Source organism: Pinus tabuliformis, chromosome 9, assembly GCF_031772625.1.
Source record: "Pinus tabuliformis cultivar Carrire ecotype Pingquan chromosome 9, CPIR1, whole genome shotgun sequence".
NCBI classification, from domain to species: domain Eukaryota; kingdom Viridiplantae; phylum Streptophyta; class Pinopsida; order Pinales; family Pinaceae; genus Pinus; species Pinus tabuliformis.
In genome coordinates this window covers 1,489,016,969-1,489,032,908 of record NC_142307.1, presented here as the reverse complement: position 1 = coordinate 1,489,032,908, position 15,940 = coordinate 1,489,016,969, and the positions used below count along the sequence as shown (strand labels likewise).

The window sequence follows — 15,940 nt, the reverse complement described above, 5'->3', positions numbered from 1 at the left end:
TTAGGAAGAATAGAAGGTGAAATATTTTTCATTGTGAGGGTTGTATCCTCATCAAAGATAGGAAATCCAAAAGGATCTTGATCTCCTCTACCTCTACCTCCTCCTCCAATCCTAGGTTGTTCACCATTGACATTGTGTACTTCTCCATCTCCTTCTTCAACCATGATGGATTCTTCAATATCTGGTTCCTCTACCAATGGATAATCAAGATGAGTTTCTTATTCCTCTTCTTCACTAGGAATTTCTAATTCGTCTCCTAGAATTTGTTCACTAGTGGAAGATAGAAAACTACTCCTGTAGTTGGGGATGTACGATTTTCTTCGATTATAGCCTCAGTAGATGAAGTAGGTGAAGTTCTAGATTGGATTTCAGATCTTAAGACTTCAGGAAGTCTTTGTAGGCTTATGGATGGATGTTGAGTTTGAGTGTGTGGTGTGGAACTTCGAAGTCATGGTGGAGTGAGCAGATTTGTGGGAATTAAGTTTCTTCCTCGACCTACAAATCTACCTCTAGAGTCTCTTTCCCTATGCATATCATGTTTTTATTTTATTTTTTTTAACTTCTATTTGCACTTCCCCAACAACAACGCCAAAATATTTAGTCAATTTAATGTTCTTAAATTGTAAGCATAAATTATCGACTAGGGCAGGTGAATTGATGAAGTGCAAGTGCATTGTATGTTCTAGAAGTATTTTATGTCGTTAAGGTGATTATGTTATCGTTATCTAAGTTAATGTCAAACTCTAGAATTAATGTTGAGATGATGTTATTATCTATACTAGGATGTTATTTCTAATATTTTATTGTTAATTGATTATCCTAAATGTTATCTCTAGAATTAGTTCTGATTGAATTGAGTTTTTAGAATGATTGGATAATGATTTTAACTCTTTTCAATGAATATGTTATGTTAATCTTCTTTTCAACTTATCAATTGTTTTTGGATTTTTATGCTGCAACTAAACAAATCTAATTATGAAAGCATGAAATGACATAAAGAAAATCATAATTTATCAACTTGGAAATGAAATGTTCTTGAATTCAGAAGTTGAGAAATACTGCCACTCTTATCTACTGCAACTTTATTTCAATGCAAAAAGTAAAACAGAAACGAGATTACTAAGCGATGAAATCAATAAGCTATGAATGAAATGAAATTACTGAGTTTATGCTAGGTATTAAGCAAATGAAATGACTGAGTTTATGCTCGATATTAAGTAAACGAAATTAACAATACCGAAATTAATCAAGTGAACCTAGTCGTGAACTTCATTGAACTGCATCTTAAAAACATGAAAATAGGGCATGCATGAATTAAATGTATGAAACAAAAGAAAATCTAACTGTTGAGAATCGAAGACCTAATTTGCGCACAAGGGCCCTCCATGAGGCAGTCAGTCGCCTTAAATCAACAACACATAAAATATATGAAACAATAACTTTGCATTCAGCGAAAAAGAGTTCTACAAGATGCTCAACTTACATATGGTGGCGCACCCATTACACAGAGCTGCCAGTGTTTTTATAGAATTCTTATTAACAATATGAGAAATTTAAGCCTACAAGACCTCACTATAATCCCTATCAAAACTAAATCGCATCGCTTATTTGTTGATTTCATATTGAAAAATCAAATTGACGAAAATCTCTTAAAATTCGGACTTTGTTCCAGCGCGTTGTCCTATTGTTGACTGCCATGGTTGATCGTGTTGTAGTGTGGATATCCTGGTGAATTAGCTCAAGTAAATAGGAAGAAATCCATGAGAGGATCATTCCCTATCTACCCATATACTCCTTTGCTGAGCTGGCGCACTTGAACCCTGTCAACAATGGAAGTAGCTACAGATCTATGGATTAGTTGCAGAATTAGGTCAATTCTATAGCTGCATGTAAACTTTAATAGAACAATAAGTAATATTGACAAATTATGAAAAAGAGGACATGTGAATGTTTACCTTAGCAAAACCTTATGTTTACTGCATTTATTTGGATGATAGCGTTAGGAAAAAGGAAGTAAATATGGATAAAAAGGAGGTCAAGATAAAGCAGTTCTTGGACTCTACAGATATCCATAATAATAACTAACTAACCTATTCACATCATAATCTCACAATCATTTGTCATTCATGCATAACAATCACATATGTATGATCAATCTAGATTAGTACGACACCATATCACAAATATGTTGGCTCATACCTGAATATCGCAACCATAACCATCTACATAGGTCAAACCAGGTTAACATAATACATATAACATCAATATCTTCAATGAAATGAACATAACCATCACACATATGACCAATCCAAATTACAACATCAAGATCTCATTGAAATAACCCTAATCATCAAGTTAATATCACATAACAATAATAAGTTATATATCATGCCCATAAACAACATAAAACCTAATCGTCAAGATAACTATCATATAGCAACAACAAGTTAACCTATAACATACTCATCAACAACATATCATATAACATAATCATCAAGTTATCTAACCTAACCAACAATAGCAATGCTTACAACCACATGTTACTATCATTCTTAACTATCTGACTCATGTGCATATGACTATGCTAATCAACTATCATCTATTAGGTATGTAACCATAACATCAAAAGACATGTACATAACCTAATGTATATAACCCTAATGCATATAACAATCCTTAACTTACATACCTACATGCCCAACATACAAACTTGTATGATGACATGCTCTCGCCTCGAGGTCCAATGCTACAACTTCACTTTGATGAACTGCATTTCCTAAATTACCTCATTCAACACATTAGTATCATAACATACCAATAGCACCATGATGACCTAAATTGCATACAATGACTTCACAAGGCATATTTGACCTACTATTCATGCATAACTATAACCAAGACCATACATGCATAACAATTGCATATATACATATAACACATGAGTACAAAACCATATACACACCATTCTAGCTAGAGTACAGTCATCAATGCATGACCATATCAACTACACAAACCATGACCTCATGCATGACAACAACAACCACCTCACGTGCATTTGATAACATGTGAACACTGACGTGCATAACAATTCATAATCAACCATACACACATGAAGACATACTCCATGACAACACCTTCAACCTTCACATGGCGACATCACTACAACTATGATCAACACTATGCAAATGCAACAAGCACATGTGATACATGCATAAGGAAAACATATAAAACCAACATGAAAGCCTAATCAACACACATCCCAAGGAGAGCGCAACCACACTCTGATACCACTATGTAACACCCTCCTCCCACATCTACCCAAGCAACCAACCAGCTTGGGTAAACATGTGACGAGATGCCACTATGATAAGACTCAACCTCTCAGGTAACCTTAGGGAAATGGAGTCGACAAAATAAGACCTTGCATACCTCCCTCAGGTGCTTCAGGACCCCTAGGACCTAATCCACCACTCCAGGTGCCCAACCACTAAGTTAACCTAGCATTTCAATGAATTAAACCTAAAGTCGCTCCCATGACAAGGCATGCATGCTACTGTAAACCTATAGTCGCCCCCACAGTGCCTGCAAGGGAGAGACTGCAGTGTCTCTCAACAAGTTTTGTACCAGAGACTGTGAGATTTAAGCCACTTTTTCAGGGTTAGTCAACAAACCAATGGGTAGAACTTGATGAGACTTTTCGAGACATCAAATGACACCAAGGTAAAGCCTATAACATAAAACTTGATAAAGGGATTGACCTAACCAAGCCTAACCATGACAGACATTTGTTCAAAAACTTAGTAAATATGAAACCTATAGGTGTCAATAACATATCTGAGCATAGGGGTCATAGATACATTGATCATTCAATAACAAGTAAGAACATGATGAGAGCCATACTTAATTGTTGTCATAAAATACATACATAACCACCATAATAGGGACATAAATACCAATGAAATCACAACCATGTAAACCACATATAATCCACCACAATGCTTTTAGAGATACAAGGAGAAATAACCTTTCATTAATGATTCAAAATCCAAACCCGGGATGGGACTTCCACGTTCCACCTAACCATAGAATGGCTGAGCCAAATCTCTCTTCATCCATTCACCCTCATGCCATATTCCAAGCATGAATGTGGGATCTCATAGAACACATCAATCAAAACTCATCCAGGACTTCCAAAGGCCATCCACCTCAACCCATCAAAAAGTGATTCCACCTCACGGTCGGACATCACAAAACCAACATCAGATCGGTCTTATCCCAACCTTCCAGGGCTCCAAAGTGTTTGTTCCAACCCGACTCTCAGGACTAGTAACTCAACCCACAACTTTTAACGGGCTCTAGAGTGTTTGTCCAACCAAGGCTATGGGACTAGTAACTCAACCCACCAAGGGCTCCAGAGCGTTTGTCCAACCAAGGCTACGACACTAGTAACTCAACCCAAGTTGTTACAGGGCTCCAGAGCATTTGTCTAACCAAGGCTACAGGACCAGTAACTATAGCCAAGCTGTTACAGGGCTCCAGAGCATTTGTCCAACCAAGGCTTCCAAGAACTAATATCTCAACCCAAGCAAAGGAAACATGAGAACCAACCAGAAAACAAAGCAAATAACCCACAACACCATGGCTATCGAGAAAATGACAAATCTAGGCAAATCCACTATCAATCCAGGCAATCCTCCATTCCAGTGACAGATCATGACCAAGAACCCACATACATGTGCCATGCATGCCAAAACTATTGAAGAAAGCATACATGCAACTCGATACCTGCAAGAAAATCTGATGTTGTTGTTGATCTTGATGCCCTTTTGCGCTTTCCTGCTCTTTCGTTACCTTCTTGCTCCAAAAATCCAAGTATGCCACACCCTCCAAGAGTGCTCCAAAAAAACTCTAAGTATCCAAGAGTATGAGAGAGAGAGAGAGAGAGAGAGAATAATGAAAGAGCTCCAAAAATGAACTGTCTAAGTCTTGTCCACTGATCCTCAGAAGCCTGTTTATTAATGAGGCCTCTATTTTCTTCATTTTCCATTATTTTCCTTCATTTTCCTCCTCACATGCAACCTGTGACCTTTCACCTCCCTTTTTCTCCTAATTTCCATTATTTTCATAAGTAAAATGCCAATTAATGCCTCATGCCTTTCCAAAGCCTTAGCCATTGCCTTTGCTAATTTCCTTAGCCATAATAAACCGAATCAACACCCACTAGGATGTTTCCCCCACCATTCAGCTTGGAATATGTATCCCATCATCCGTGGTATTTATATATTTTTACATGGAATTTTCACCAACGTTGTTACATTGTGGGGTTTTGCCCTGGTCTCTGACCAATATTGGTGTCTCTACGTGTGGATGCTTTTCTTCTATTGTTCCTTTATGTTTCACTACATTGATGATGATATTTTTCTTTCTATATAATTGCATATGTTGCTAATGATGTTATGATGTTATGGGGTGAATTCAATATGTAAATGATGAAATGCAATTATCTAAAGCAAAGAACAATATAGCCCTAAGAAAAATTAACATTTCAAAGTGTCTCAATTTCAACTAAAATCGCTAAACCTTGATATCTTATGTTTGTTGAGTTTTGTTACGAACACTACTTCAAAGATCACATTTATCTTAATCACCAATTTGTCATCTTTGTTGTCATCGGCTTTGTAAGTTGGATAATCCTTGTCATATCTAAGTAGAAAACACTTACACAACCTATTGGATAATTTATGTTGTGTCTCTATTGGAACATGATTGTAAACAAATTTTCAAAGCACACATAAATGTATCACACTAGGTTTCTTATCACTTCAACTTTCTTCATGGGTTTTGTTCCTACTTTGATCAAGTTCATGATTATCAAGGAAATAACAATACACTACAACTACTCATAACTTGTCCATATTGTTCTTATGTTTTTGACATTTACAACTAACATCCCAAATAACTAAATTCTTTCACTTTGCAATACATTTTTCTTTGACATGTATGTAGCTATGAATTGTTAATATATAGCCCACTCTTTATAGTGATTCTCAAGGGAAATACATTTACTCTCACCTCCACTATAAAAAAAAAAAAAAATGCTATTGGAGTTGTAATGTCCCTATCATTTCTAAATTTGTACATTTTTTCTTTAATATGTATGTAGTTGTGAATTGTTAATACATATCCCACTTTTTATAGTGATGCTTAAGGAAGAAACATTTACTCTCACCTCCATTATAAAAACAAGAGCCACGTGGTGGCAATGTCACTGTTTTTGCTTTTTTGTTTGGTTTTCCAGTGGAATATCAATCCATAATCTGTTGAGGAATAGTAAAATTAGTGATAAACACAGAGACTGACGAGTCAGACTCATCAACCGTGTTGTACCTTAGAGACAATTCTCGACTGAAAAAGAACCAGTGCCCAAGACATCTATTTCAAATTAATAAAGATTATTAAAAATGTTTGTCCAAGGGAAATATATCCTCGTGTGTAATGAAGACTTAGACTTGGAGATATAACTTAGCACCCAAACTGGCCTTTTATACTAACCCTAAAATATTTTGGTAGAAAGAAGAATTGAAAAGGAGTTAGGGTTTTATAACTTGGGTTTTTAAGAATCCAATGTTTAAACCCTAGGAATGAAAATGTGAATGCTATAAACAAATAATGTAAATGATGAAATAATGGAGTTCTCTTTAAGGCTTCTCTGAAGAAGATTACACGTATTTTCTGCCAGTTTTTAAAGAAACATTAATAAATTTGTATTTAATCCAAGAAGACCTGCTACAATTGTACACTTGCTTCATAATAAGAAAACATAGATGAAAATTCACATAAGAAGTAAAACACATACTGTAATTCACCAATAAGTTGGAATCAATATAGTGACCTTTATTATCTCCAAGGAAGTATGATATTACACGAGTAGCCAAAATTTTTATGTCTCTCTGCTGGTCTTTTATTTTCTCCCTGACATTAACTATCAAAATCAGTTAAGGAACTAGTTTTTAAAACAATTATAAAATTGTCTCTCTCCTTTTGCTTTAAAAGACTTTAAATAAAATAACATTGAGATTTTTTATATGAGTTCTAATAACTCATAATACAACATTTGAATAAATCTTAATATATATATATATATATATATAACCTTTTTTTTAAAACTCCTTTACAAAATTACAAAATTTAATGGATATAATATTATATGTATAATAGTTCATGGGTGGTAGCACAATTGGCAAAAATCATGTTGGCAAGCCCTTGTGAATCCAAGTGGTCAGAAGTTCAATCCCCCCAGAGATGTCTCACCAGCCAAACTTAAAAAATAAATTATTATATATATGATAATATATACAACATTAAACCTTTGCAATAAAATAAAGTCCCGCCATTTTATAAACATTTACTATATATATATATATATATATATATATATATATATATATATATATATATATATATATATATATAGATAGATATATGGAATGAAAAAAAGTACGTGTGGGCTAACTTTTATCATGTGCACAAGGAAACCATTAATGGTTTTGTGGAGACGGGAAACAACTATGTGACACCCCCTCTAGTGGTTTTGAGAATCACAAGGGAGGGGTGTCACATTAAATCTGGAGCATTTATTGTGCACTAATGGTTTTTGCAATACAACTTTGTGGGACCCCCTCTCTATTTAAACTTTAGGAGGACAAGAACCCCCACATGTCATCGATCTGGTGCTCAAAAACTATAATCCATCAATCGCTCTGGTACTTACAATTGTTATAACCCTCCACATCATCATCCTCTTCTCCTTGAAAACACACTGTTAGGTGCCCATTAAGATCTTGGTTTGAGCACATCCATAATTGATTATATGAATCTTCTAGCCATAAGCTCGACGAACAAAAAAATGTAGTGGTGCAGAGGGAACATTCATATGTTGCAGAATTCACATCGTCTAAACCATAATTCACATTGTATCCTACAAAAGAAGCAATTACAATTTCATCTTTCCAATCCCATTTTAATCTCTTAATGCCATACCTAGTTGTTAAACTATCCAAACCAACTTTTTCTTTCCTGGTGCTTCCAACATATGCGTTGTGTGCCTCTTTTCTATATTCTGAATAATTTTTGGCTGAAAAACCTTTATTATGAGACATTGTGTGACTGTCTCCACCATTTTTTTCAAGCAAGTCCCATCATCTTGTTGTCTTGGAGTTCTTAAAATAGTTGAGATTTTGTTTAAACTAACTGCGTCATTCTGCTTTCGACTCTCGGAACCACAACTAATACAATGACCATTAGAGTGGAACTTTGACATGTATTTAGTTGATCTCTTTTATGGAAATCACATATTACTCTCCAAAAGACCATTGATCTCAATTGTGTCATATTTCACATTTGAAAGGATAACATTAGAAAAGTGACATTTTTTTTCTTGTTATCACCCTCAACTATTTTCGTAAGATTGTTTTTTAGTCTCGCCCTTGGTTCATTCAGCTATCACATGCTTGAATAATATGTTTCCCCTTTATTAATGTCCACACTACCCATACCTTTCTAGTGTTATAGCGATGCATTTGAGCAATTGGAAGCAAACTGGAAACTCCAAAACATATTTGTAATAGGAAAGAAAATAAGATAACATAGGCCTTGAAGGTGAAGAGAGAATTTCTTTTGGTCTCTACCTAAAACCTCATAGTAGTTATAGTTTCTTCCAACCCACTTATAAATTGTGAGCATAATAGACCCTTCAGAATAGTCATAGACCCAAGTTAGAGAATCATTTGAAGGAGTTGAACATCCTTTCAAGCATATGCTCCAAAACCCACTTTGGTAAACCTAGTTTAGATCGTTCTAGTATCTCACTTGCAATTCACAAAGATCTTATTTAGAATTTGGTTTCCACAAAGATTACCCGTGTAATATAAACAATATACAAGCTTGAAAATGTGTGGGAAGAGTGCACATGCATGTACATTCAGTGAGAAGAAAATAAAAATATAAGTTTTAATCATAATCTTCAATATGCGTTTGTCCTCCAATGATGGTGGCATATCAAGTTCTGGGTTATAAATGCTTTTGTTTCCTCTTTAAAAGAGTAATTTTAGCACCAACATAGCCAAGAATTCTCTTGGATCGAGCCAATTTCCAAGCAACTGTAAAATACTAAATTTGATTATCATTCTAGGCACCAAGACTCTACTTCAATTTAAAATCTTGTCTAACTTAAATTGTTTTATATCTCGATTTCTAAATTATTTAGATAAGTCACAAAATATGCTTCTCTGCCACTTCATCACAAAGATCAAGGGCTTCTTCCAAATTTCCTTCCAGGTAGTTCTTGTCAATAAATGTATTATAGATAATCTTATTTGGAACTAAACCAATCTTTCTCAACTCATTCAACAACTCCCTTTCATTTTCTCCTTTTTGCAAAGAATCCTAATAAATGCATTGTTTGGACCAACGATAGACTTGAGATTGATTCAAACCATTTTTCCATGGAGTTTAGATGCTTGCTAAAGATCACCTGTTTTGCCTCTTTGTTCTTAAGAGTTCTTTTGCCTCTTTGTTATTAAGTTATGGACAATTTCTTTCCATCGCCATAATATGGGAATTACATCTTATATAGTGGAATGACAAGCTATAAAACTAGTACGAAGGTAGCAGTAACAATATTTATATTCACAAGGGATATTAATGAATGAGAATTTTATAGGGTTCACCCCACAAACCGAACATGCATAATCTTTAGCAGATCTTCCAAGTGTTTGGTCTTCTTCTTGTATAAAGAAATAGCAAGCAGTTCAAAATAATGTAAATTTGTAGGAACTCTCTACTCGTTGGAGTAGAACCCATGCTTGGTGACATTGCCTTTCTCATTGGACAATGGTGAGATCTATTTTATAGTCTCAACGCTTAAGTCGAATATAAATATAAGCCCACACATCATTAATATATATCAGAATTTAATAATGATGGGCATTTTTACAACAAGCACCTCCCTTCATTTTTAATAGTCATGAACTTCAAAACCATGGTCATGTAGGCTAGCTATAACAGAATGGTGGTATAACACTTCCTTCCATACCGTAGCAAAAATGACCCCATTTATGGAACTTTATGGATATCATCCACCATCCATCACATCATCTTGAAGAGACAATTCTAAGGTTCAAGCAGTGGAAGATCACATCGAGCATCAACAACAAGTTCTCCAAATCTTAAAGGATAACCTGACTCTAGCGCATAATCGAATGAAACAACAAGAAGATCAACATCACAGTGAAAGAATTTTTCATGTTGGTGATTGGGTATTTTTATGGATATAACCATACAAATAAATGTTCCTCAAGCAAGATAAGAAGGATAATAAATTATCACCCAAGTATTATGGCACTTACAAGGTGTTGCAAAGGATTGGTACTATGTCATACAAATTGGAGTTGCCTACATCTTTGCGAGTACACCCAATTTTCATGTTTCATGCTTAAAGAAGGTTATAGGGTACAAGCTTCCAGTTCAAACTATATTTCCAAAACTTAATGAGGAAGGAAAAATCATATTGGAGCCTAAATAAATCACATAAATATGAATCTGACGGTTATAAAATCAATCAATTTTAGAATATCTCATTAAGTGGAAGAACTTACCTACTGAATATTCCACATGGGAGGATGAGTATTTCATACAAAATCATAGAAAACTACTCAAGCGTCGAGGACAACACTTTTTTGAAGGAGAGAGGCATGTTAGGTCCGTATAGTACTAGTGTAGCCCCCATATTATTATTGTTGTGCCCCATAGAAACCCAATTATTATTATTGTTGAGCCCTTACATTATTATTGTTACATAGGCCCTAATTATATTTTGACCCTTTAGACTCCTATATATAACAAGGAGGACTTGTCATTTGAATCATCTAATAATTATTCATTTATGTGATGTAAAAAGATGTTGACCCCTCGAAGAGGCTTATTTTCAAGTCATTGATCTATCTTTTTATATGTTTTGTGATTTGGTTACATAACCTGTATTCATCCCATTCGACAATGAGTATATCCTTCTGATGGTATGTGGGTCTCAAATGCAAAATCATAATATTTGCTGGGAAAATATAGAAATTCTGCAAAAACAATTATATAATCATATGGTATTCTTCAATCTCACTGGGACCTCATTAAACATGAATTACTCTTGTTGCAATCTTATTGTGCAATGACCAATAGCAAACTCTATCCCTGGACAAAAAAAATTCCCTACAAATTTTAGTTACAACACAAGACTTCAAATCACATGTGTAACTATTGTTTTGAGATCTCATAACCATGTATTGTACCAACAGGTTATCAACTTCCAGATGCGAATGAAACATAAAACATTTGTTATTGGTATCATTAAAACACCAAAAATTGGATCTGACACTATTATTTGCATCCAAAGTTTCATTTTGTTACACAATGGCTCCTCGTCATTGACCTCATTTACAAAAGGTATGCAATCATTACGAATATACTCGTTGAACATGAGACTTCGTTACATTGAGCAACAAATCCAACATTTTGTCAAAGCATTAAAGCCACGACAACTAGTTTTATTTCAAGAATTTTGGTAAACAAAGGTGTACTACCAAAGTTGATGAAACTAAAATAAACCCCGGTAATAAACTCCAAACCAATTCATCCCAAGTACTAGTATCTTAGTAACAAAAAGCTAAATGACTCATACAGTGACGTATTATCCAGAGAACAATATGCCAAATAGTTGAGACATGTAGTTCCAGGAGTAATTGATAGTGACACACTGCAAGACACCAAGAGATCCATGTTTACAGAGCTACTAAGATTTCAATTTTGAACCGATTATTTGGGTCTGCTTTGGTATGACAAATCCCACAATCTCACAACCATCTCTTCCAATTCGGCTTGGACTCCTTTGATCTTCTCCGGATTTCAAATGAGTTATGTCATGGTGACTTGATAAATTTAATGTTTGGCAGTCGCTTGGTAATACGACCAAATGTACTTGCCTACATTTAGTTGTAAGAAAATTGAAGTCTTTATATACTTTGTCGTAGAAGAGGACAAGTAATAGTTAATGGATGTGTTGTCGCATCGGGTTTTGGAGCCCTGATGCAACGACGCTCCATACGTCATCACTTTGGGAAAATGCAAAACCTATAGTCCAAATAATAAAATGCCAAAAAAGTTTGTTAAATTATTTGTACGACACATATTAATACCTCCATGTTGATGTTATATGTCACTACATGTAGTGACATAAAACAAGTGTTATTACTCTCACCTCCCCAACAATAGAGGTGTGCTTAGTCAGTGGAGCAATGGAGGCACATTTGGCTGATCGTGGATAGGCAGTAACCTTGTTGGAGTACTTTTTGGGGTCTCCAACAATTATGCTTTAATCTATGTCTAATTTGTGTTTTCTGACTGTTTCATTTATTTTGAAGGCTACTTCTATTTGTTGGTTGTTATTATCTGCACATTATTATGCTGGAACTCCTTACTATCATCGACAACATGGATTATTTCACCTAAAGGAAGTTGGAGGCATATTACAAAATATCATTTGGCAAACAATATGCCTTCTACAAAATCTCTACGGCAACTTTTGCGAGAAGCAGACATCGAGGATAAAGGATTGGATTGTGGACACATTATTCACAAAATTCACAAGGGCGGTAATTTTGGTTGCAGATTTGGAGGTAGATGGATTAAATTTAGCCTTCACTTGTGCAGTTTCTAGTGTTGTTGGGTGCAATATGTCTAATCATTATTATTTGATATTGATACTTCAATTTTTTTCCTTGATTCTGGATGATATCAAGGATCACTACTAGTTATTTTGTATCGAGGCACATTGATATAATTTTGCTTTCCACTCTAGTTGTTGGTCTTCTCTGTGGTCTATCTGAGATACTTGTTGGTTGTTTTTACATGGTATTTCTTCTGAACCTTTGCTTCGATGTATCTTCCTGCTCCTTCTTTGGGTTGGGATTGGTCGATCAGGGGATTTCCGAGGATCCCTGCTGCTACGTAAATGCATTCATTTTGGTGGGTGGAGTTGGTAACAATTTTGAATTTTGAATTTGACCATGGAGAAGTCTCTTCGGGTCATCAATTGGTTTGTGGGGATATTTTCTTCTAGTTGAACATTGATTATATGAGGGAAAATCCATTAATGGTTTGTGTCTTTATTGAAGATTTTTGTTGATTGTGTGCTTGATGAGATTATCTGAGGGACATTGGTCGACGGTGATTGATCAGTCTATTGTATTTGAAGGGTTGTCCTAGTGGATTGTGTTGGAGACGACCTACTTCAAGTGGGGTATATGATTGATAAGTGACATTAATTTACCTTGTCCGCATATTGGAGAGATTACAAGGTATCGACAGTGTCAGTTGTACATCTGACCTTTACAACTATCGGTAGGATGTCTCTTGATACTGATGGCATTTGGGATGGTGATGTGCCATTACTTGATGCATTGGTACATGTTGGACACGTAATCCTCTAAGGGTTGGTGTCGAATGTGAGGAGTCAAAGGAAGTCCAAGAGACCGTGGAATATGGAATCCAACGGCAATGCAAAATGTATTATAGATGTAGATCATGTGAATAATAAAAGTATAACACTCGATTATCTTTCACATTTGTTGTTCACATTCCATGTATGTTTAACATGGTATCAGAGCTGCTACATTCCTAACCTGCTCAATCTTGTTCAAACCACTATTTTTTGTGGTCTTTTCTATGCCTGTCAGTCTCACACCTTTGAATTAGCTACCTTGCCATTCTATCCTTTTTACTACTGTGGTGTGCTCATTTTCCAATATAACATATTTGTATACCTCTCTCAGATCTTCCATTTCCCCTGCAAATTTTGTGTCAGTTTCTTTTCTTGGCACTATTTTTGGATGTACGTTATTTTGGGCAATTTGCAGGTGCGACCCCAATATTAGCCAATGTTCGTCAAATTGCACAACCCACCTATTAGACATATGCCACAGTCTCAAAGTCAAGTGGCTAGTAGATTCATGATTTTAATTATAACTGTGGAAAATAGGTAAAAGAAACGCATCTCTCCAACATTCAATTCAGTGATTGTAGAGGATAATTAGAATGTATGTTGTGTTGAATCACAAATTGTGCGCTATGTTGGAGTGTCATTTATAGGGAATGGTGCGTTGAAACTCTTGGTTGATTTCTTTATGGAATAAGCACACTTCTATGGAAATCTAGTAGTATCCTTGTTTTTCATCTCTATCATATGGTGTTCCATGAAGCATTCTTTTACTCTTTCATAGCCTCTTCTCCCCATTGTTACCCTGTGTTTAACATGAGAAGACAAATTCACTATGTTCTTTGTGAGTGGTGTTACACCCTCTTTGCCAAAAACATGCAAAAGACCTGTTGAACCATTGACAACAATTTTCATCGTACCTCTAGCTGTTGTGCCCAATATTGGTAGTTGAAATGCCATTGCCTTAATTGTTATTCTCCCAAAGCATTCTCCTCATGCCTGAGAATTATGGACCAAAAGATCAATTGCTGCTAAATCAGAATTTCATGGATGCACGTAGAAATAGATCTTGGCCCTTGCCTCTTGAAACACTATTGATAATAGCAAATAAAAGATCTTCATTTTGTACACCAAGAGATTCATGAATATGCTCCCGAAGGACTCTCTTTTCTATATTATCTTTGACTACTTCCATTAGTTCTTTGTTGTTACCCAAATGCACCACGTACATCTGTGGCATATTTATCCCAATTCATTCCTGAGTTCTATTGTGCCAGTAGTTGGTTGTTGTATATGAATCAATCATCGCACCAACAACATTTGGCAAGTGCTTGACATAATCCAAAATTAAAGTAGTGCCCACGCATATCGTGAATCCAGCAAATAATCTTAGGTAAAACATCTCGAGCATTGTCTTTGAGAATCGTATCAATCCACTTCCCAGCAACAACCTTATTTAGAATAACTATATCTTCCTTAAGAGCTATGTTTACGGCTTCCTGACCCTTGGCTAGTAAAACCTACACTCCTCTATTTAACATTTTGTGTTCCAAATTGTATATGACCTCATCAGGTTCAGTTGGCTTCTGAGTAGTAATCCATACAACTTATGTGTTTGCATTTCACAATAGAAAATCCAGCTCAATTAAGAGTAGTGGACCACCAGAAAGAGAGAGCTCATGGGAAACCAAGAGAACGAGCTTAGACTTCATGAAATCTAAGGCATTGGAGATTCGAACAGTAGACTCGGGAAGAGGAATCCTTAACTTCTCTCGATGGTTTTCTTCGCAAACATCGAATGTAGCTCTGAAAATGAGGAAAAGGGCCATCGAAAGAGATATAATGAGCAATGATACAAGAATCCACTGTTTTCGAATGGCCATCCAGCCCCCTGTAGATTTTCCCATCAAATTGTATAGTCAAGTTAGAGGCTGAGTTTGTATTTTTAGAGGAATGTTCTCACTGTAGTGGCTGATTGAAGGAACCAGTGGTTAATTTTACCCATTTTAAAGGTAGCTCGAATACCCAGTCAATATTTCGATCATAACTCATTGTTGGTCAAGTCTCCCCTCTTCCTGGGCTGCGTATTGTTTGAAGAGTGGAACATATGGACTGTAGGAGGTAACGTATTGCTACAGGCAGGCTGTGTCATGTGTTTGGGGTGTGAAACCAACTCTCAAGAGGCTACAGTCCATTTATGGGCATAACCATGAATTATAGACTTCTTTTTGAGGGGTCGAAAGTCATCATTCCACCTTCTATTATTGTTGTAGCTGCATTGAAGGCACTACATGCTATCTCAGACATAGAATGAGTGTGGTTTGATGATGATACAAGGACTGTGGTGAAGATGGAACCTATGCTTCCATTTCCTGGGCAGCATACATCATAAATAGA

The 15,940-nt window shown here is 35.6% G+C and overlaps 1 pseudogene; it reads right to left on the bottom strand.

Moving 5' to 3' along the window:
* Nucleotides 1-14,248: 14,248 nt before the first annotated feature.
* LOC149154238 (uncharacterized) lies at nt 14,249-15,426 on the bottom strand (annotated as a pseudogene).
* Nucleotides 15,427-15,940: the final 514 nt, after the last annotated feature.